Source organism: Rana temporaria, chromosome 3 (genome assembly GCF_905171775.1).
Source record: "Rana temporaria chromosome 3, aRanTem1.1, whole genome shotgun sequence".
Lineage (NCBI taxonomy): Eukaryota > Metazoa > Chordata > Amphibia > Anura > Ranidae > Rana > Rana temporaria.
Genome location: NC_053491.1, coordinates 278,669,025 through 278,690,668, shown reverse-complemented (window position 1 = coordinate 278,690,668; position 21,644 = coordinate 278,669,025). Strand labels below are relative to the sequence as shown.

The 21,644-nt window shown below is 45.4% G+C and overlaps 1 protein-coding gene across 3 annotated transcripts in view; it reads right to left on the bottom strand.

Annotated features, from left to right (window-relative positions):
- The window catches only part of SPDL1 (spindle apparatus coiled-coil protein 1), a 97,506-nt gene extending 80,858 nt beyond the window's left edge, over positions 1-16,648 (bottom strand). For 2 of the 3 annotated variants that reach the window (XM_040344680.1, XM_040344682.1), the window contains exon 1: positions 16,557-16,648. The gene's annotated coding sequence lies outside the window, so the exon portion shown is untranslated. Of the gene's footprint in view, positions 1-16,533 lie in introns of all 3 variants that reach the window. The other variant, XM_040344681.1, reaches the window with a different exon arrangement.
- Positions 16,649-21,644: the final 4,996 nt, after the last annotated feature.

The following is a 21,644-nucleotide window of genomic DNA, read 5'->3' as shown; positions in this document are numbered from 1 at the left end:
ATATATATATATATATATATATATATATATATGTGTGTATTTTTTTGTATTAATGGTAATCTTTGTTTCCATAGAAGAAACTTTTTGAAGTTTTCCAATGTACTCAGAATAGGCAAGTATGACTGTCTTGCAAGACAAAAGGGAAACTTATAAAAAATGTGTTTGTTTTAAAACTGCTCATTTTCAACCATGGTGAATACATTTTTTAGGGGGGAATTATTGGTATACCATAGAACGAAAATCCATATGGCATTAATATGTATTATAGTAATACATATTAATGAAACGTTGAGCTCAACAATTTTTGGTATTTTAAAAGAAAGTGCACGGTTTATGTAATATATAGTAATGAATATTTGTGTTTTATATGCTAATGTCTAGTTACAGATATATAACCATTGTTTTTTGTTTCCAGGTTAAGAAAAAATTGAATGTTTATTACTAACTTTTATTTTGTGTTTAATCCCTCAGAATCGATAACTGGGTTTTCAGGACTTCAGAATAAGAGGAAATCTTTATGTTGGTCAGTCGGTCGGGTTTCACAAGGTTTAGGTTTTCATGACCATTATCTAGTTAGAACGTCTAGTGATCAGTCCATGTTTTTGGACCACCTAGTGGGGGTTACATGTGCTGATCCACTGAATAGCAGAACCAACTAACTGAGGTCCGCATATTAGTTTTTATGAAAAATTTAGTAAAACTGCAAGGGATAATTGGCACTCTAACACATATATTAGGCTAAGTAGCGTTCAGGGGTACCACACTTAGTGGTAAAAGGGTCTTGGGGTAGTCTCCAGAGGTTGAAATGGATCGGCCATAGATCCGTGGCATATCTGTTTTCTTATTACCGAAGATCAGCCATGCTGACACATGTAGTTCCATAGATCTAATAGGTAAAAGCCTGATGCTACTTTGGCTAGACTTGTGTTTTAGGACTGCTTAAACTCCCCCCCGCTGTTAAGCCTGGCTGTACAAGGTTGCATTGCCTCAGGCTAAGGTATGCTAATGTCCCTAGCTATCTGTAGGTCCCCAAATGAAGTTCACAGCAGTTTCCTTTCGTGTCACCATGCGACACTTGTTTTTTTTTCTCTCCTAGAGTTTTTATTTTTGTCAGTTGTGGTGGCTAGTTGTTACCAAGTGCCTAATGAATAGCTGTGTGTGTCCAGGCACACTGGTCGGCTCGTGTATCCCCTACTGTTTAGTGATCCCGGCGCCTCAGTGCTACAAGGGAATTTTCTTAGTCTATTGGTCAGCACCCGCTGCCTTAAGCTGGACACACATTATGCAATTCTTTTTTTCCAGTTTCTTTTAGATTTACCGGCAGACATGCAGTACGAGGGCCTGCCTGGTGGCATACGAGTTGAAAGTGCATAGGTCTGGCCTCGTATCGTATAGTTTTAGGGTTGAGTCTGGAGAAAAGGCATGCAGGAAGATTGCATGGGGTGATACCAGCTCTTGGCTGTTCCAAGGGCCCTCACTTCCGATATATATATGTGGGCATGCAGTATTCTCCTCAGTTAATATCCATAGGTGTCCTTCCTGTCCTAGATTACTGGTGTACCTTAACTGGTGGTCGGTGACTTGCATGCCAAGAATATCAGTGCCCCAGGGTGGCACTAGACTCCTGTCTTTCATGGGAGTCCTATCTGAATGCTGAAGGCAGTTTGTTTTGTAGGGGTGAAGGATAACATAGTCTAATTACTGAATTGATAGAGGAGGGAGAAGGTGTGCAGCCTCTGAGGGATCGGGTGTACCTGGTGGCAGGTGGTTTTCAATCCGGGTATCCAGACTATTTCCCATAATAAAGAGAGGCTCAATGGCGACTGTCTTGGGAGTGGGAGATGGGTCATTGGGTCTATGCATAATAGGGTGTCTGTTGGCCAAACTAGAGGATGCCAGGTGATACATCAATGGGGTGAAAACGTCCTCGTAGAGGCAGTGTCTCAAGCTTAACAGTCCTAGAAAGAAGCTTTCGGTTACTGGACATGGGAGAGGTACACCTAGTTGATGTCTCACCTGAGAAGTTGAATCCCTGCACAAGTAATGCCAGTAACTACATACAAGAACATGCCCTGTTAAATAAAGAGAATACACGCGGGCTAACAGGGTACAGAGTGGTTGATAAGACTATTACCCTGTATGTGCTGAGTATACACTGAATCAAGTGATTGTTAAGTGACCAGTGGCTTTCTCCCAGAGATGTGCAGACACAGCATAAGGTTCACGCCGGACGCTTGTTTCTGAGGAGTAACCCAACAGAGGAGGGGTGTATTCAGCACTATATAGGGGGAATAGGAGCTGGGATGGGTGTTAGTAATAGAGTGGACAGCGGTCTCCTGAGGAACAGACCCGCAGCCATGGCTTCAGACAAGCACGGCTTTGTTGCTCAGAGAGATTGGTGACAGTTGTAACAACATGCAACAAAGTTACATGAAAACCCAGTTTAATATGGCTCACGATTTTATCGACCATGTTAAGAGGTTGGAAGAGAGTGTGATGGGGTATAGGACAAAAATATGTCATTGGCTCTGGCGTACATGCAGGGGCAGGCGGAGTTATTGACCAGTATCAGGCTGAGTGTACAAATCTCTGTATGATGGGCGGTAGCCTGAGGAGTTAGCATCACCACTCAGTAAGACTTTGACAAAACTCGTCGCTTACACTAATCCAAAATGATAGTCAAACGCCGGGATGGGCTGTACTGGTTTGGATTGTGAGAAATGAGGTGCTGTATGATCCCATATACGGAAGTGCAGACTCGGTCTGTAGATAGGTTGGCATCAATGAGCTTGCTGACTGGGGATTCTATCTTGGTGCATTTGGGGCTAAGTGACCCACATGTGATCAGAGGGTACGGAAGCTGAGAGCAGGTTGATATTTCCCCCTGTCAGAAGTGTGACCACGATGTCTTTTGCATTCCAGGTCAATACACGGTGGTGAAGGAGGAATTAAAAGATAGGTAGTTAAACTTTGGGCAACAGGATTTAAATAGTGCCAACAGTTTGTGCAAGGCGTGAATAAAAAGGCCCGGCTCAAGGGATTTATAAGCTAAGGGGAGGGGGTGGAACAAATATAATAACTGCTGGGAATTATCGGACATGGAGCTGGCTGAGAGAACATTTTAGGTGGAGGTGGGGTAGGCTTCCTGGGTAAAACATTTTTATTTATTTTTTTGTCAGTTTTAATTTTTATTTTTTCTCTAATTTTCTCCCTGAAGTGTGATGGTTATAATTTTTTGCTGTTAATTTTTTTGAAGTTTTTTTCATTGTTGTTGTTTTTCTTCCCTCTCATTCCATTCAGGTGAGAAAAGTTCCAAAAGGTTTGAACTTTTTCCACCTGAAGGGGGGAGTAGTGCATAGACCTGGAGGGAAAATAATAAATAATGCATTGTTTTTAATTGCCCTTTTGTTGGAGAATTTATTATTATTCTTTGGTTTGGGGAAGAGCCTTAAAAAATTTTTTTTTTAGTAAGAAGTACAGTCGGGTTTGACTAAATTCTAAAAAGTTTTTTGGCAACCATTGTTTAGCCGCTCCTTTTTAATATTTACATTTTTTATGTTTTTAACCCGACTTGTACATTGTTAAGTGACCATGATCATGTTCACCTGTTGATCACCAATAGGGCAGAAAAGTCTATTTTTATTAATTTTTTTGTTTTGTTCTTGTTTTTTTTTTAAGAGAGGACCCTAGAACTATATTTTTTCCTGTTGATCTAGGAATAAGCCTCTTCAATTTGTAATAATAAAGTGCGGTCAGGTTTACCCAAATTCTACAAATTTAAATCATCTCTCTCTCCTTATAATCTGTATACCTGACCAGCAAAAAATACCACCAATTACTAGTAGGAGAGAGGAGTCGTTTTTTATTTTTTTTTCTCGCTGTCAGCTAAAATTGACAGGGCAACTAGGTATTAAGTTTTTTTTGAAATACCGATTCAATGCTCTTTTAACAATCGAAAGTGGAATCTAAACTGGAGAGCTTGGTTGGAGCAGCATTAAATCTGTAGTTTTTATTTTATTTTTTGTTTTTTTTCTATTCTCCATATTCTTTTTCATTACTCACCTCTCTTCCTTTCCTCCTTTAATATTATGCTCTCTAAGTTTTTATTTTTTGGCTTCCATCATACATCTTCTCAGGATAATGTAACTAGAACTTCAGTCATATTTTGTTTTTAAGGCGCGTGAGCATGCCTGCCCGCCAGTGCAACATTGTACACCCATTTGAAGTATCCCTGGACATCCAGGTTTTCATGTCTTAAAGTAATTCTACCTCCCCTAGTCTACCTATGGCTTTATAGTCATAAAGGCCACCCCACGGCTCCTGTCCGACATTTCTCCAATAACTGTACACTGACATTCTCCTTTTGTATTCATACATGACTGTCTGGAGTCCCACCCAACCACCACCTGAAGAAACGACAACCAAGTCATCTTTTTTGAAGACAAACATGCCATGAATAAGACACTCCGAAACCCTTCTTCATCATGCTGAAAAAGTGCTGTCTCGCGGTCCGATCCAATGGGGACAATCAGAACACCATCTTTCCAAGATACAGGACTAAATATAAGGATCCCGCCATCAATGTTGGAATTCCACTCCTCCAATGCAGAGGGGCGATGAAACATTGCAGTACAGACACTCAGGGTTCGGATCGGAAGTCTCAAAGGCACCAGGACTGTCTCAAATCTACCTTGATGAGTTACGGCGAGTTCAAGAAAGGAAAAGGCCGCAGTGGTGGTGGGGGAAGGGTCGGGGCGTCTGGGCCGTTGTGGGTGAGTACCGGATCATTGAAGGAGGACATAAGTTCAAAAATGAACTTCGGGGGGAACTGTGGTAGAGACTTTTCAAAACCATATATATGAAGATGTATATGTCATTCTTTTATAAGGCTTTTCTTATTAATGAGACTGAGATGTCGTTGGTCGACTGTCCTGTTTTTCTTAGTCAACAGAGTGACTCGTTGTTAGAGTTCAACTAACAAAAGGACTATAAACCTATAATAACATAGGGAGGTTATCTCAAAGGGATGGGGATCTGATAAGCTTAGAGCGGGAAAAGTTAAATTTGAGGGGCATTCTTAGAGCGGGAAAAGTTACATCGGAAGGGTATATAGAGACAAGTCCTAGTTTGAGTAGAGGCAGACTGGATCATGAGCTGATTGGGAAAACTTGGTGAAGCACTCTGTAAATATATACTCTCTCTCTCTCTCTCTCTCTCATTGTTTGTATAATTGTGTGCCTGGGATATCATCTTGGTTTATGTTATAGTTGTAAATATTAGAATAATACAAGTTTCTTCTCTGTATCAATAAATGTAATACTTTTCTCTTTTTCGCAGCGCTATTCTTTGTTTTAATTTTTATATAGACAAAAAGGTGTTTATAGCTTATTTTAATTATTTACGTGCGATATTAATATTTCTCTGATTATTAATTATGTACGTGCGTTAATAATTTTTCTATGACATCCTGCAGATCTGTGTGTCTGCCAGGAGTATGCTCCCTGTCATGCTGGGCTCCCCTGTCAGAGTGGGGGTCTGGTCTGCGTCGGGGGGGGGGGGGGGCGCGGGTGCTGCAATATTCACTGGTCCCTTGTGTGTGGCGGGGATGTGCGGTACGGATCGGCATCCCCGCCGCCGCATCTAACAGCCGCAATTGAATGGGGTCCCGGCGCTCTGATGCAGGACTTCCTGTGTCACGGGCGCCGGGGCTTCTGCGCATGCGCGGGCGCATGCGCCGTGGCTGGATGGGACGCGGCGGCCATCTTGGTTGCTGGAAAGAGGGCTAGATTGCCTTTCCTTTCCAGTATGTGGCTGGGGGTGGACCCTGGGTTAACCCTCCCTTCCTGGTCCATATAAAGGGAGCCTGTGAGCAGGGATGTGGCTGCCAGAGTCATTTAAAAGCTACGCCCTGCTAGGTGCTTCAGCCCCAGCCCTGTGGTAGGTAAAAAAAAAAAAAATAAAAAAAAAAAAAAAAGGGGTAAAAAGTGACAGTGTATCTGCGCCTGTCTGTAAGTTACAGGCAGGTGCCTTTCCTACTGCTTTAATCCTTAGCCTCTCTATCTTTTCTCGCAGCATTCACCGCGTAACAAAGATCCTCACACTTCCATTAGGTATCGACCAACAATGCGCGAGTATAAAAAAAAAAAAGTGCGCTCACTGTTTCTAACATGAGTTCCTTACATCGTAGCCCTGCCCACTCCAAGAGGTCCAGAAAATCATCAAGACACCGTGACAATGACAGCCCAGCCCGCAGGTCTCATTCTTCACGACACCGGTCCCGCATCAAGTCGGAGGTCCCGGTCTCCACGTCATAGGTCAAGATCTAGGGGGACATGATCGGTCCCCATCCTCTAGAAGCTATAGAAAAAAGAAGAAGTGCTGGACATGCGGGGCTACGCCACTACCGGACAGGGTCGTTTGTAAGGACTGTTTTTCGGACTATGTGTCCAACCGCGAGCGAGAAAATCAACGCACAGTAGAACTGCTAGACAAAGCAATAAGGGACTCCTTCTCCAAGCTTTTGGCTTCGGCCCCTGCTCAGCCAGCCACGCAGATATCACAGGTTCAGGATGTGGAACCTAGTCTCCCGGGTCCCTCAGGAGTCAGTATGCCTCTACCTCCGGTTGATCAATCAGTCAGAGGCTCATCACCTGGAGGCGACTCAGAGTACTCTGCAGAGGAGTCAGAGCCTTCGGGCTTTAGCCTTTCCTTGGTAAACCCGTCTATCCAGGCAGTCAAGTTGGCAATCGCATGGAAGGAGGTAATAGATCCTCCCCAAGAGGCTACAAGCTACTTTCCTTTTCTCAAAAGGAAGCAGATTCTCTTCCCGCTGATGGGGGAGATTAGCCAAGTCATCCTGAATGAGTGGTCAAATCCTGATAAGAAGCTCTCATTGGCTCGATTCAGCAAATTGTATCCCTTACCAGAGTCTGGAACGCAGTCGCTAAATTCCATGCCAGTAGTGGATGCATCGGTGGTGCGACTCGCCAAAAAACGTAACCTTACCAATGGAGGATTCCGCTTCCTTCAAGGACCCCTTAGATAGGCGAATTGACTTGGAACTGAAGAGGAGCTACTTAGCTGCAGGCGCAGCATGCAAGCCAGCTATCGCCCTCACGTCAGTCTCTAATGCCATAAGGTCATGGACAGATACCATTGAGACTGCTCTGCGTCAGAACGTGCCCACGGAAGATTTAATCAAAGCCTTGGAAGAACTTAGGCTGTCGGCAGACTTTGTTGGAGTAGCAGCCATTGACACGATTAGGTGTTCGGCAAGATCCATGCTGCATTCGGTAATGGCGAAAAGAGCCTTATGGCTGAAACCTTAGACGGTGGACCTTTCCTCCAAACAAAACTGGTGCAAGATCCCGTTTGATGGAAAGGCTCTATTCGGAGACAAGATGGATAGGGTAATCTCCAGGCAGTCAGGAGGGATGTCTGGTATGCTTCCACAGGACAGAAGAATACGAAGATTCAGAGGCGGTCCCTCTAGATTCCGCCGTTCAGATCCAAGGGACTTTCGGCACCCGGGACAATTCAGAGACAGCAAAAGACCTTGGAAAGGTACTCCGCAATCCTTCTTGAGCAGGAAGATGAAAGCCCTTCCGGCTCCTCAGGAGCAGAAACAGTCTTTTTGACGCCAAATTATCCCAGGCACTCCCGGTGGGAGCCAGACTAAAACATTTTGCCCCAGTCTGGGCCACCCACTGCCAGGACCCCTGGGTTCTGTCCACAATTCGATGGGGGCACTTCTGGAATTTTTCTCAAACTCCACCTCGAAGCTCGTTCAAGAGGACAGAAATTCCATCCGCTCCACTGAAGGCTCAAGCTCTGGAAAATTTCCTAGTGTCACTCCAGCTTCAGGGAGCAGCTATTCCAGTTACCTCAGCGGAGCGATTCACAGGTTTCTACTCCACCTTATTTCTAGTCCCCAAAAGGACGGGCGGGTGGGGGCCTGTGATAGACCTGAAGAAGCTCAATCAGTATATTCACACCGAAAGCTTCAAGATGGAGTCCCTGCAGACGATAATTCAGGCAGTCCAGCCGTTAGATTGGATGATTTCAGTCGATCTCCAGGACGCATACCTACATGTTCCAATCCAGCCTGCGTTTCAGAAATACCTAAGGTTTGCGGTGGGTCAGACTCACCTACAATTTCAGGCCCTACCCTTCGGGTTGTGCACCTCTCCCAGGGTATTCACCAAGATTCTATTAGCCGCCCTGGCCCCCCTGAGGGAGAAGGGCTTGAGAATATATCACTATCTGGACGACATCCTACTCCTAGCATGCAGTCCGGGTCAGTTGGTATGTCATCGGGACATTCTTCTGCAGACACTAAGAGAGCCAGGGTGGTTGGTCAACTCAAGCAAAAGCCCACTTATGCCAATGCAGCAAATGATCTACCTGGGTGCAGAATTCGACACTCAGGAGGGGACAGTGTCATTGCCACCGCCAAAGATGGAGATTGTCATCCAGAAAATGACCAGGGTCCTCCAGAGCCCGTTTCTGACGGCCTCACAATGCCTGAGCCTCATTGGCACTATGTCTTTCTGCATTCCCATGGTCCCGTGGGCCCATTGGCACTTGAGGTTTTTCCAGACTGGTTTCTTGGCGCAGTGGAAGAAACATCGTCTGTCCCAGACGATCCTGCTGACAGGAGTGATGCGAAGGAGTCTTCACTGGTGGACAGTTCCAGAGAACCTCTCCAAGCCTCGTCACTTGGGATCCCTTCACTGGATCACAATTACGTCCGATGCAAGCGGACAGGGCTGGGGAGCCCATTGCGGGGAATCCAGAGTACAGGGGAGATGGTCAGGCTCCACCCAGGGCGTAGTATCCAACATCTTAGAGATGAGGGCAGCCTTTCTGGCACTGACTTCCTTGGCATCCCAAATCAAGGGCCAGAGGATTCTGCTTCGCCTAGACAACAGGGCAGCTGTCGCTTATCTACAGAGGCACGCGCAGCAGGACACTCCTCAAGGAGGTAGAGCCAATCATGCTCTGGGCAGAGAAGAACCTCCTGGACCTCCGAGCGATGTATCTGCCAGGCAGGTTGAACACGGAAGCAGACACATTGTCCAGGAACTTCGTGGACAACAACGGGTATTCCATCAGATTGACAGCTTTTGGGATCCCCCACAGGTAGACCTGTTCGCCTCCCCGAAGAAAACACCAAGCTGGACAGATTCTTCTCCCGGTTTCCGCATCTGCAAGCCGAAGCAGTGGATGCTCTGTCATGCCCCCGGAGGTTCACCACGGCATATGGTAAAGTAAAAAAATAAATTATAAAAATTTCATACGGATACATTGTTGCATGACTAATTGTCATTCAAAGTGTGACAGCGCTGAAAACTGGCCTGGGCAGGAAGAAGGTTAAAGTAACCAGTAGGCAAGTGGTAAAAAAAAAAAAAAAAAACTGGCTTCTAACTTTAGCTGGCTCCTAGATTCAAAGCAAATTTGTCAAGCTCTGCCTGTTCCATTAGGTGTTAAAAAAAATCATTAACATATAAAGTAGTACTGAACTTAACCCTTTCGCTGCCAGAGCCGTTTGTGTTTTTTGCACACGTTTAAAAAGTCATTTTAGGCCTGAAGATTACACAAAATCCACAAATATCTATCTGCTTTCAGAAAATATATAGGCTAGAGAATAAAATAGTGGTAGTTCCAATTTTTTTTTTTTTTTAATCTCACACAATATTACCACAAATGGTAGAAAAAATAAAAAACCAACGTGAATATTAGGACAAATGCAATAAATTACCCAAATTGTTGGTAAAATATAAAAGAGAAGGTTGCACCGAGGAAATAGATAGCCAACATGCCAAACCTTTAATTTGTGTGTGTGAGTGAGTGAGTATTGATGTCGGGGGTGTATGTGGCATGCCCCTTTCTTAAACAGCCCAATCATTGGCTGATGTTGGATAGCCACCCACCCGACATCACCACTGAATTTGCCAGCTCCTCTCTCTGCATTCAGTTACATGTCAGTTTCACATAGTTTCACTGCCAGTGCCATCCAGTGCCAACCGCCAATCAGTGCCACCTGCCAGTGCCAACCAATGCAATCTGTACTGAGGACATCAAGTGTGGGAGTGGGTGTGTTTATGAGACAAAAAATAAAAAAAAGGGGGCAAAAATATTGGCCGCAAAAAATCTGCATTTTATATCTGCTGCCCCGATTTGAAAATATCAGCATTGGCCAGAAAAACATGTCGGTCGACCTCTATCGCAATAAACATTTTCACGTGTAGGCGTCCCGATGCATGACTTTACATTAGTGTGTTTAGGGCCTCAGTGTGTGTAGGGGGGGAGGGGGGCGGGGATAAAAAGCAGCGCTGCTGCACAAATGCTCACCTGACAGGCAGGAGTCTGTCTCTGCCTCCAAATTACCATACAAATGGTGGACATGAACACAAAGCACATTCACTCTGCGTTCGTAAGAAGCATGCAAACACCAAAGAGAGGACATCCTCCTAAGGGTAACCCCCATAGTACGGGTATGGTAGGAAGGAGAGGTATAGGCAAAAAAAAAAAAAAACACAAGCAACCATCCTTGGAATCATCTGCCAAATTCATAGCAGGAGTCATGGCAGAACCAGACTGCATGGTGTATTTTTTCTGACCAGATCAAATCTGTTGCAATACTCCTGGGAAGATCCAGGTCCGCCTACTGCTTCATCCCCCACCCTGGTGTCTGTTGACACCAGGGTATACTCACAAACCCATCATATTGCAGTCCATTCAGGGGGGCCCTGCAGCATAGCAGGCTGCATTCTGTCCTGGCCTACACACCATAGATCACCTTCCTCAGCAGACATGCACCCCTCCCATCTGGAAGTAGTCAGACTCTAGATGCCCCTGCTTCAGCCTCCCTGATCCCCAGGCGCCGGCCTGCTCCAGCCATGCAGGTCTCCCTCCAAAAGATCTGGGGAAGCCAGCAGCCATCCATATCAATCAGTAGCAAACATCAGGAGCTCAGCCAGCAACCGAGGATATGGAGCTTGAACAAATGTGGATAATGTGTCCACTAGAGTCTAAGCACCCACGAGAATAGCGGTTTCTCCTTCGCCAGAGAAGGAACCTCAGGAAAAATTTTGAAAAAAAGTTTGTCATTTCCTTTTTCATGCTCTCTAGGAATCACACTGGAATCTGACAACAGGTATGTTGTGCGTCCCTGTTCTCTGGTTCGGGGACAAATCTCTGCCTGAATCCAGCCCTGAAACTGAGAGTCCATAGAGAGACGGTCACATTCTCCTGCTATGCAAATTGGATGTGGGGAAACCCACATCCAATTTACATAGGTATGAACCCAGCCTCAAAGAGTGTTGCAGCACTGGAGCTAGTGTCCAGGTAGTAGAGAACTTGAACTTTTAGGCTGCACATCTCTGCCGTAGGCGGCGCCCCTTTAGTTCTTTTTGTTCTACAGCGGGAGGATACAAGGTAGTAAGAGCCTTTTACAAAAGGAGAGACAATCACCCTGCACCCCAGCCACCTAGGAAAACCCAAATGAAGCCCCACCACCATTTTCTCCCTGAAAAGACAACCAGTGAGGATTCTGAGCTGGTGCTGTGAATCAGGCACCTCCACTGGAGCCGTGCATGGAGCTTACCAGGCCGAATACCAAAAAACATGGCCGCCAAGCAACTTCCTGCCAACTGTGCCGGAAGTGATGTCATTAGCCCCCACCCACAGTTCCAGAGACACCAGGATGCTGAACCGCATGGAAATGGCCATTCTGCAAGCATCAGGACACCACAAGCCTGCACTGTCCCCCGGAAGACTCGTGCAAGTCAAAATCCCACACTGCTAGTGTACCTGATCCTAAACAACCAGACTCTTATGGCGAGACGTGGTCCCCTGGAGTAAAATACATCTAGACTCCCTTGCAGGGCCGCCTGAACTACATGCCACCCCAGGTTCACTGCCCCAGTTTGGGGATACTGTAGCTGAGAGACCCCTGCCACCTAGCACGCAAGCCTGACAGGAGGAAACACATATGCTGAGGGTCTGGTTGCTATGCTTGTCTTTTTATAATGTAGATCATGCGTTTCCTGTGCTATGCAAGAGCAGCCTCTCTCTTGGTAAGCCGTCCTGGAAGATGACTTGGGGGGGGGGGGCAAACAAGAGGAACTTACCCTTTTGGGGGAATGTCAGACTTTGGGGTTCCAGTGTAAAACATCAGATGCAGAATGACTGCTGCAGTGAACCTTTGAATCGATGGGTCCGGTATAACACTGGGCACACAGCTGCTGAGGTGAATATCCAGAAAATCCTAGTGGTCTCTCCTGTCATAAAATGCTTCTCCTTGCCCAGCTTAGAATACATTTACAGCAATGGTCTATGCCAGTGATAGTGAACCTTGGCACCCCAGATGTTTTGAAACTACATTTCGCATTATTGCTCACCTACAATGTAGGGTGCATGAGCATCATGGGAAAGGTAGTTTCAAAACATGTGGGGTGCCAAGGTTCGCCATCACTGGTCTATGCCATGAGTAACATCACTGCCAGGCTATTTAGGGGTTCGAACCCAAAAGGAAGACCAGGATAAGATAGAGGCGCTCAGGACCACTGACAGTGCACTGCTTTAATACAGAAGAGTTGGGGAGATACATCTTACTTCCTCAACACACTATTCTAAACTGACATAGATCAGTATGTGCAGGGGTATGGCCACTAGGTAAATTAAATTAAAATACTGCCAACTATATACCTTTTTGGCTGATCTGTATACCACGGCCACGTAATAAACTGCAGGGTCTGCCCGATTGCGGAGTGTTCAGGTAGGAGGATATTTCCACTATAGCATGTGTCCTCATGAGGTTATGAAAGGTGGATCATCCATAAATTAAGATGTGACATACCACCAACTGTGTTCTTTTTTTTTTTTTTTTTTAGTAACTATGCATGGTGGAGGAGAGAGACTGGGCTGTCATTTAGGTTCTGTATACACACACCGAAATGTGTGATGTCGATACCATGTGACCTGAAAAGCTTAGCTCAACAAGGAAAATAGAGACCAAACTGAGCATGTGCAGCTTTACTACTCTGACTGTGTATTATCTGGCCTTGCCAAGAGAGACCGTGCAGGAGGGGGAGGATCGGTCCACACAGAATCAGAGCATTTTTACACAATACAGAGGATTAACTCCTTAAGTTCCACAAGCATGATATTCTGCATAGACAGACAGATTTTACTGTTGTGGGTTTAGTAACACTTTAATGGCTAAAGCTTCATAGCAGCACAGTTTGTTTTTATATCTATTGGCTCCCCTTAACGGCATAGGCAGGCAATATGCAGAGGTGAACCAACTAACCCTTTAAAGCAGAGTTCCACCCAAAAAATGGAACTTCCGCTTTTCGAAACCCCCCATCTGGTGTCACATTTGACACCTTTCAGAGGGGAAAAGGGAGCAGATACCTGTGTAATACAGGCATTTTGCTCCCACTTCCCGGCATAGATACCCGAGCCACCCGCGGGTATCTACACCCCCCCCTGTCTTCTGGGAAACACACAGGTCCCAGAAGACAGCAGGGACCAATGGCTTCACGCATGGGCAGTAGGGAACCAGGAAGGGAAGCCGCAAGGCAAGGTGCCAGTCCAGGCACTGCGTCATCACAACAAAAGTCTGGCTTCGCCAGGTGCCTGGACTGATGGCCATCTCAGCCTCTCACCGAGCAACTGAGACAGACGCTCCGGCTTCTCCACAACTTAGCGATCCAGTGAGCGTGGAGGAGAGCTGCTAATTGACATTCAGCAGCTCTCTGCTCGGGAGCTGTGAGAACTGAGCCATCGGTGATGTTCGGTCGCTCGGTTCTCAGTGCAAATGTGCCGATACTGCATCCACCTAGGCAAGTATGAATCTAAAAAAAAAAAATACTTCTTTTAAAGGATAGGTTTATCCTTTAGAACATGAGTGTCCAACCTGCGGCCCTCCAGCTGTTGTAGAACTACAGGACCCATGAGGCATTTTCAGGGGCGGACTGACCATTGAGTCACTCGGGCACTGTCCGAGGGCCCCATGCCACTAGGGGGCCCTATCAGGGTTGCCAGGCTCAGTAAAACCAGGGACAGTATGTAAAAATCTATGTTTTTTTTACATCTGTCCCTGAAATGTCCGAAACCAACATGCTTCTGATGTGAAAATCCCGAGATTTTAGCTGCTCCGCCTCTGCACTGCCTCCTGGCGTGGTGGCCATCTGTAAGCTCAGGGGCACCATAATCTTCTATTGCCCGGGGGCCCCATGAGTTGTCAGTCCGCCCCTGGGCATTTTAAAGCTGACAGTTGCAAGCATACCTCCCAGAGGCATGAAGGGGCTTGTAATTCTGCAACAGCTGAAGGGCCGCAGGTTGGACACCCATGCTTTAGAACATGTTACACACTACATACCGGTGTAATATGTTTCAGCACACTCCTTTCCCCAACTCCCTCTGTCCTGTGACAGTGGATGGGGGTATTTTTCCTGCAGCCACATTTAAAATTGTCATTTAGTTAACCGCTTGCCCACCGCCGCAGAATGGCACGGGCAGGCAGATTGGTGTACAGGTACATCCCTTTAAATCTGCAGCCCAGCGGGCGCACGCCTTGCAAGTGCGGAAAGCGGGTCTCGGGAACTCGATGTTCCCAGGAGTCCCGCGATTGCGGCCGGCAAGAGCAGAACACGGGAATGCCTTTGTAAACAGGGCATTCTCCTATTCTGCCTAGTGACACTGTCACTGATGACCATTCCCCGTGATCGGGAACGGTCATCAGTGATGTGTCACATGTAGCCACGCCCCCCTAACAGTAAGAATCACTTCCTAGGGAACACTTAACCCCTGCAGCGCTACCTAGTGGTTAACCCCTTCACTGCCATTTTTACAGCAATCAATAGAAGAATACGATCGGCCTAAACTGTGGAAAAAAAATATTTTTGGGGGACACGATTATATCAAAAAATATTGCATTTTTTTCAAAATTGTCGCTCTATTTTAGTTTAACCACTTAAGGACTGCCTCCTGCAGATATACATCGGCAGAATGGCACGGCTGGGCACAAGCACGTACCTGTACGTCCTCTTTAAGTGCCCAGCCGACCCGGTCCGAAGCTCTGTGACCGCGGGACCCAATCGCCGCTGGAGTCCCGCGATCGGTCCCCGGAGCTGAAGAACGGGGAGAGCTGTGTGTAAACACGGCTTCCCGGTTCTTCACAGTGGCAGCTTCATTGATCGTGTGTTCCCTGATATAGAGAAACACGATCAATGACGTCACACACCCAGCCCGCCCCCCTACAGTTAGAAACACATATGAGGTCACACATAACCTCTACAGCGCCCCCTAGTGGTTAACTCCTAAACTGCACTGTCATTTTAACAGTAAACAATGCATTTTTATAGCACTTTTTTTGTGTGAAAATGACAATGGTCCCAAAAATGTGTCAAAATTGTCCGATGTGTCCGCCATAATATCGCCGCCATTAGTAGTAAAAAAAAAAAAATAATAATAATAAAACTATCTCCTATATTGTAAACGCTATAAATTTTGCGCAAACCAATCGATAAACGCTTATTGCAATTTTTTTTACCAAAAATAGGTAGGAGAATACGTATCGCCCTAAACTGAGAAAAAATACTTTTTTATATCTTTTTTGGGGATATTTATTACAGCAAAAAGTAAAAAATATTGAATTTTTTTCAAAATTGTCAGTCTATTTTTGTTTATAGCGCAAAAAATAAAAACCGCAGAGGTGATCAAATACCACCAAAAGAAAGCTCTATTTGTGGGAAAAAAAGGACGCCAATTTTGTTTGGGAGCCATGTCGCACGACCGCGCAATTGTCAGTTAAAGCGACGCAATGCCGAATCGCAAAAACTGGCCAGGTCCTTTACCTGCATAAAGGTCCAGGTCTTAAGTGGTTAAAGCGCAAAAAATAAAAAACGCAGAGGTAATCAAATATCATGAAAAAAAAGCTCTATTTGTGGGAAAAATAAAAGGACGTCAATTTTGTTTGGGAGCCACGTCGCACGACCGCGCAATTGTCAGTTAAAGCGACGCAGTGCCGAATCGCAAAAAGTGGCCTGGTCTTTGACCACCAAAATGGCCCGGGGCTGAAGCGGTTAATGCAACCCTATTCTTTAAGCGGAGAGGACTCTGTGGGGGCATCGCAGGCTGCACATTGCAATGAGCAGGCTTTAAAATATATATTTAAAAATAAAAAAAAGGGTACATTTTGTGAGTGGAAGGGCTTGGGTATATGCATGCGGTGTAGAATGCAGTTTATTAAGCCACACCCAATATACAGCACAATGGTACCCCCATTTCCCATACAGGTAGCACTTTTTGTTGGTTGTTGTACCATCCCAGGGTCCCCTAAATTGTGACATGGGGGGCACACAGCTGATGACTGCCAAGCTCAGTATGTGCCTATGAGGGATGTGATCCATGTCCCTCACAACCACCACACATCCCACTGACTAACGGAAATGAAACCTAAACATACTATTTAAATAGCACGTGAATCACATCACAGCTTATCGTCGTCACAGAACTACACACATTTATAATGCCGAGAACTTTACCAGCTATTCCTCCTAAGATTCCCGTCACTTCTGCCCGTTTGCTTACAACTGCAGTTTAAATGAAATGTCAGAACATCATCTCGCGAGACGTCGCTTCGCTTACCAGGCGGGAACAGGATTGGCTGAGTGTGAAAGGGCGGGACCTACTCACTGCGCATGCTCGTGTGTGAGAAGCATAGATGGGAGATTTGCGGTGTAATAAAAAATAACCGCGTCACTTCCAGTGCGGCCCCCTCAGCGAACAGCTGTTGGCGCAGTGTTCCGTCAGATATGGCGGCCCGTCAGAATTGGTAACGGAAAAGCCATTTCGTCGCCGCCATCTTGCTACACCTCACACTCTACCATAGTAAAGATACACTGAGAAGGGGGTAAGCAGACATCTTGTTACACCCACCGGAGTTTTGCATTTTACACTTTTTCCATCTGACTGTTTACATTCTGACTTTTAAAAGCAGCGGCAAGCCTGCTAATCTCACAGACTTTCTAATCAGATGTTCGCTGCTTTTAAAATTCAACATGTAAACATATACACGGAGTTGTAAGTACTGTATATCACTATATCAACTCGGTTTACTGTTAAAAAAAAAGTATAAAATACACGTTTCTGGTGGGTGTAACAATATGTCCGCTTGCCCCCTTCTTAGTGTATCATTACTGTGGTGGAGTCCGGGGTGTAGCAAGATGGCGGCGACGAAACGTCACTTTCGTTACCAATCTGACGGAACAGCGGTTTTCAAGGTCCAATAAAATTGTAGACGAGCAGGGCGTGTCAGCAGGAGCAGTGCGTCCAGCCCCGCCCCCGCCACTAACATCTCCTAAGCTGCTCTGTAAAGGGGGGCGGGCCCCGTGCATTGCAGGGCTAGTGTCAGAGGAGCTCGGATAAATAGAGTACCAGTGGGAGGGGCCTACGTCTGTGCTTGGAAAGAGGGGCAGGTCCCGTGAATACCTGTGTCTGTGTACAATAAATGAATCCAGTTGCCCAAGAGCTTGCAATCTATAACAATGACCTAAAGCTTACTGTCTTGGTAATATAAGAAAGCCCATCAGAAGAGCGGTGTTTATTCTTATCTCTGTGTACTCTGTTCTTTTGAAAAGTGCGCTGTAGATAGAGTAGAGTAACTGTGCTCCCTGGGGATATGTTGATCGCCCATCCATGCGGCTAGAGAGCCCAGACGACCATAAGGCCCCTTTCACACTGGGGCGGGAGCAGCGTCTTCGGAAAAGCGCCGCCATCCTTAGCGGCGCTTTACCACCAATTTTGCGGCGCTATTCGGCCGCTAGCGGGGCGGTTTTACCCACGCTAGCGGCCAATAAAGGGTTTAAACCACCCTGTTTGTTGCCAACCTACCAGATTGAAATTTACTGGCATGACACCCGAAATTTACTGGTGCACCCCCGTTTTTACTAGGATTTCACAAAAGTTACAAAATTAAATTTTTAGGTGCAAATTACAGTATTTAGGCTACAAACCCCCCCCCCCCCTGAGGACAAGGACACCTTCTCCGTCACAAGGACAGGGACCCCTTCTCCCCCTGAGGACTCCCTTCTCTACTGGGGACAGAGTCCCCCCTTCTCCCCTAGGGACAGGAGCCCTCTTGGCCACTCACCCGGGGACAGGGACCCTCTTCTCCCCTGGAAACAGGAACCCTCTGGGCCACCTAGGGACCCCATCTTCCCTGGGGATCAGGACCCCACCTCCCTTAAGAACAGGAACCTGATCACCCTGTGTGTTATGTGCCCTGTGTGAGGGCCCTCCTGTGACAGCTCTTATCAGGACTTCACCCCACTGTGTGATCCCCCTACATGGATGTGCTCCCCCTACATGACTGACCCCACTGTGTGCTCCCCTTACACAGGGAACCCCTCTGTTTGCTCCCCCTACATGTCTGCATACTCTGACCACCACCTGTACCATTTCCACATCCTCTGACTTCCTCTTGTATCCTGTCCGCCATCCTCTGACCACCTCCTGTATCCTGTGCACATCTTCTGACCACCTCTTGTACCATGTCTGAAGTCTCTAACCATCTCTTGTATCCTGTCTGCAATCTCTGACTATCTCTTGTCTTTTATCGTGTCTGCAGTCTCTTAGGAGGAGTCTTGAGAGGAATCAAGAGTGAGAGAGTGCTGACGGGATTGGGATTACGGTAGGAGTCAGACATGGAGAAGAGACTATATAAAAAAAAAACAGAGCCACCAACCTGGAGCCGTCTTACTGAGCCCTTCATGGTGCACCCGGAGAGGAGGTCAGTGACAGCGCCGTCAGGCCAGTCTGAGGGGGGGGGGGTCACTGATGTAAGGGGGGGCGTAAATACAATTATGTAAGGGGACACTGATATAAAGGTTTCCCCTTATATCAGTACCCTTTACCTTACTGTATTCACTCTGTGGGAGGTGATTTCACCTTGAGATTGCAATCACATGACTGGCCAGGTTTCTCCTTTCCTTCTTTAAGGCCTCGTACACACGACCGTTTTCCTCGACAGAATCCATCAAGAAACTTGGTGGGAGAGCTTTTTTGCCGAGGAAAACGGTCGTGTGTATGTTTTTCATCAAGAAAACTGTCGAGGAACTCGACGAGGAAAAAAGAGAACAAGTTCTCTTTTTCCTCGACGGGAGTCTCAATTTCCTCGTCGTGTTCCTCGTCAGGCTGGTTTTCGACGAGAAACACGTTTGTGTGTATGCTAAGAAACCCACGCATGCTCAGAATAAAGTATGAGACGGGAGTGCACCTTCGGTAAAAGTAGCGTTTGTAATGGAGATAGCACATTTGTCATGCTGTAATGCCGCGTACACACCATCATAGTTACATAGTTACATAGTTAGTCAGGTTGAAAAAAGACACAAGTCCATCCAGTTCAACCACAAAAAACAAAAAAAAAAACAAAATAAAAAACACAAACAAAATAAAAAACATGTGATGAAAAAAAATTACGTTTTTAAAAACGTCACTTTAATTGACTGTGTGTGGGGGAAAACGTCGTTTTATGTCTTGTAAAAAACGACCAAAAAAAATTGAAGCATGCTTCAATTTTATGTGTCGTTTTTCAAAAGTGCACTTTTTACTTCACAGAAATTGACCGTGTGTAGCAAAAAACGTTGTTTTCTAAGACGTTTTTTCATCCACGCATGCCCAGAAGCTACTTATGAAGGGAGCTTCAATGGTAAAACGTGGTGGAACGTAACCTCACTTTGCAAGAACATTGTGAGAAAACGATGGTGAGTAGGCAACTTCGTCTTTGAAAATTGAAGTTTCAAAAACGTCATTTTTTACTTCACAGAAAGTGTCGTTTTTTTTCATAACATAAAGTGATGGTGTGTATGCGGCATAACAGTCTGAAAAGTGCAAATCGTCTCTTACCAAACTTTTACTTAACACACAGTAACATGAGATTAGCAAAAGCAGCCCCAACGGTTGTGCCAGTGGAATCGAACTTCCCCTGCCGTTGTATGTGTTGTACGTCACCGCGTTTGAGAACGAGGAGATTTGGTCTTGACAGTGTGTACGCAAAGAAAGCTTGTCAAGTTTCTCCACAAGCCTGAAAAAGAACTTGTTGAGGAAAACGATGTTTCATTTACAACGAGTTCCTCGGTTGCGTGTACGAGGCCTGAGAGATGCAGCGGGCAGAGCTGAGGTTCCTCTTCTGATGTCATGTCAGTCTGGAGGGGAGGAGGAGAGAGCCTGCTGGTCATGTGATCGCAATTTCAGCTCTTAAATTAGGTATTTACAGCATTTATATTTATAAATCATTCACAAAGGGGAACACTGCAATAGGAGGCAGTGCTCATGGTGTATACAGGTTAGTGTTACGAGAACAGCAGGAGGGGTGGTTCACACACACACAGACAGAGATGGGAGGGAGAGGAGGACACAGGACCCGAGAGGAGAGCAGATAGCAGGCTGCTGATGACAGAGGCACGTAAACTGACCACAGTGTCTGGTCTCAGCAGCCATGATACAGCGTCGTCAGTTTACAGAGGGGTGGGGAGAAACTGGCAGAATCAGCCAGGTTTTTTGGTGTTAAAGGGGGCCAAATGACACAGGACAACCACTGTGTCATATAACATGCTTTAACCCTTTCGCTCCTCCATTTTGTACACTCTTCACTTTTTTCCTTTTGCTTTTTTATTCTTTACTTATAGCTTTCAGAGTTTGTATAAGACCCCCCAAACCATTATTTTCTGAAAGCACATGATCAGTAGAATAAAAAGAAGATGCTACAATTTTTTTAGACCCCGCAGTTATTGCGCAAATGTTTATCAAAGAAATATATTTGCAAAAAACACACTAAAGCCATTATTAGCAGCTAAAAACACAGAACATTTTACAAAATTCCTACTAAATATAAAAGCTTAACTTGCTTCGAGTTAATAAATAAAAAATATTTGTAACATTTAGATTGCGCCTTTTTGCGAAATGGTGAAAATTGAACAGACGTAAAAGTGTAACTATCCAAATTTCTCTAAAAATCTAAAAGGTTTTAATATTTCCCTTACAGCTTTCAGAAATTGTGAAAGACCCCCAAATCCATATATTTTCTGAAAGCACATGACCTCTTTACTAAAAAGAAGGTGCCACTGATTTTTCAGACACCGCGGTATTTTGTGCAAATGTTTATCAAACCAATATATTCGCAAAAAATACACTAAAACCATTATTAGCAGATAAAAATACAGCTAATTTAAAAAAATTCCTGATAAATCCTTACTAAATGTAAAAGCTTAACCTGTATGGCATTAACAAATATTTGTAAATTGCGCCTTTTTGCAAAATGGTGAAAATCGAACGCACCCAAAAAATTCTCAAAAAATCTGGAGGTTTTCATTTTTCACTTACAGCTTTCAGAATTTGAAAATACCCCTCAAACTAGTCATTTTCTAAAAAGCACATCACCTGTAGAATAAAAAAAAGTGCTACAGATTTTTTGGGCCTTGCAATAATTGCGCAAATGTTCATCATATCTCTATTTTGACAAAAAATACACTAAAAATAGGATTTTTGTACTCACCGTAAAATCCTTTTCTCTGAAGTCCATGGACGGACACAGCTTCCTTATACTCTTGACTGTATGGTTATGTTCCGTCTAT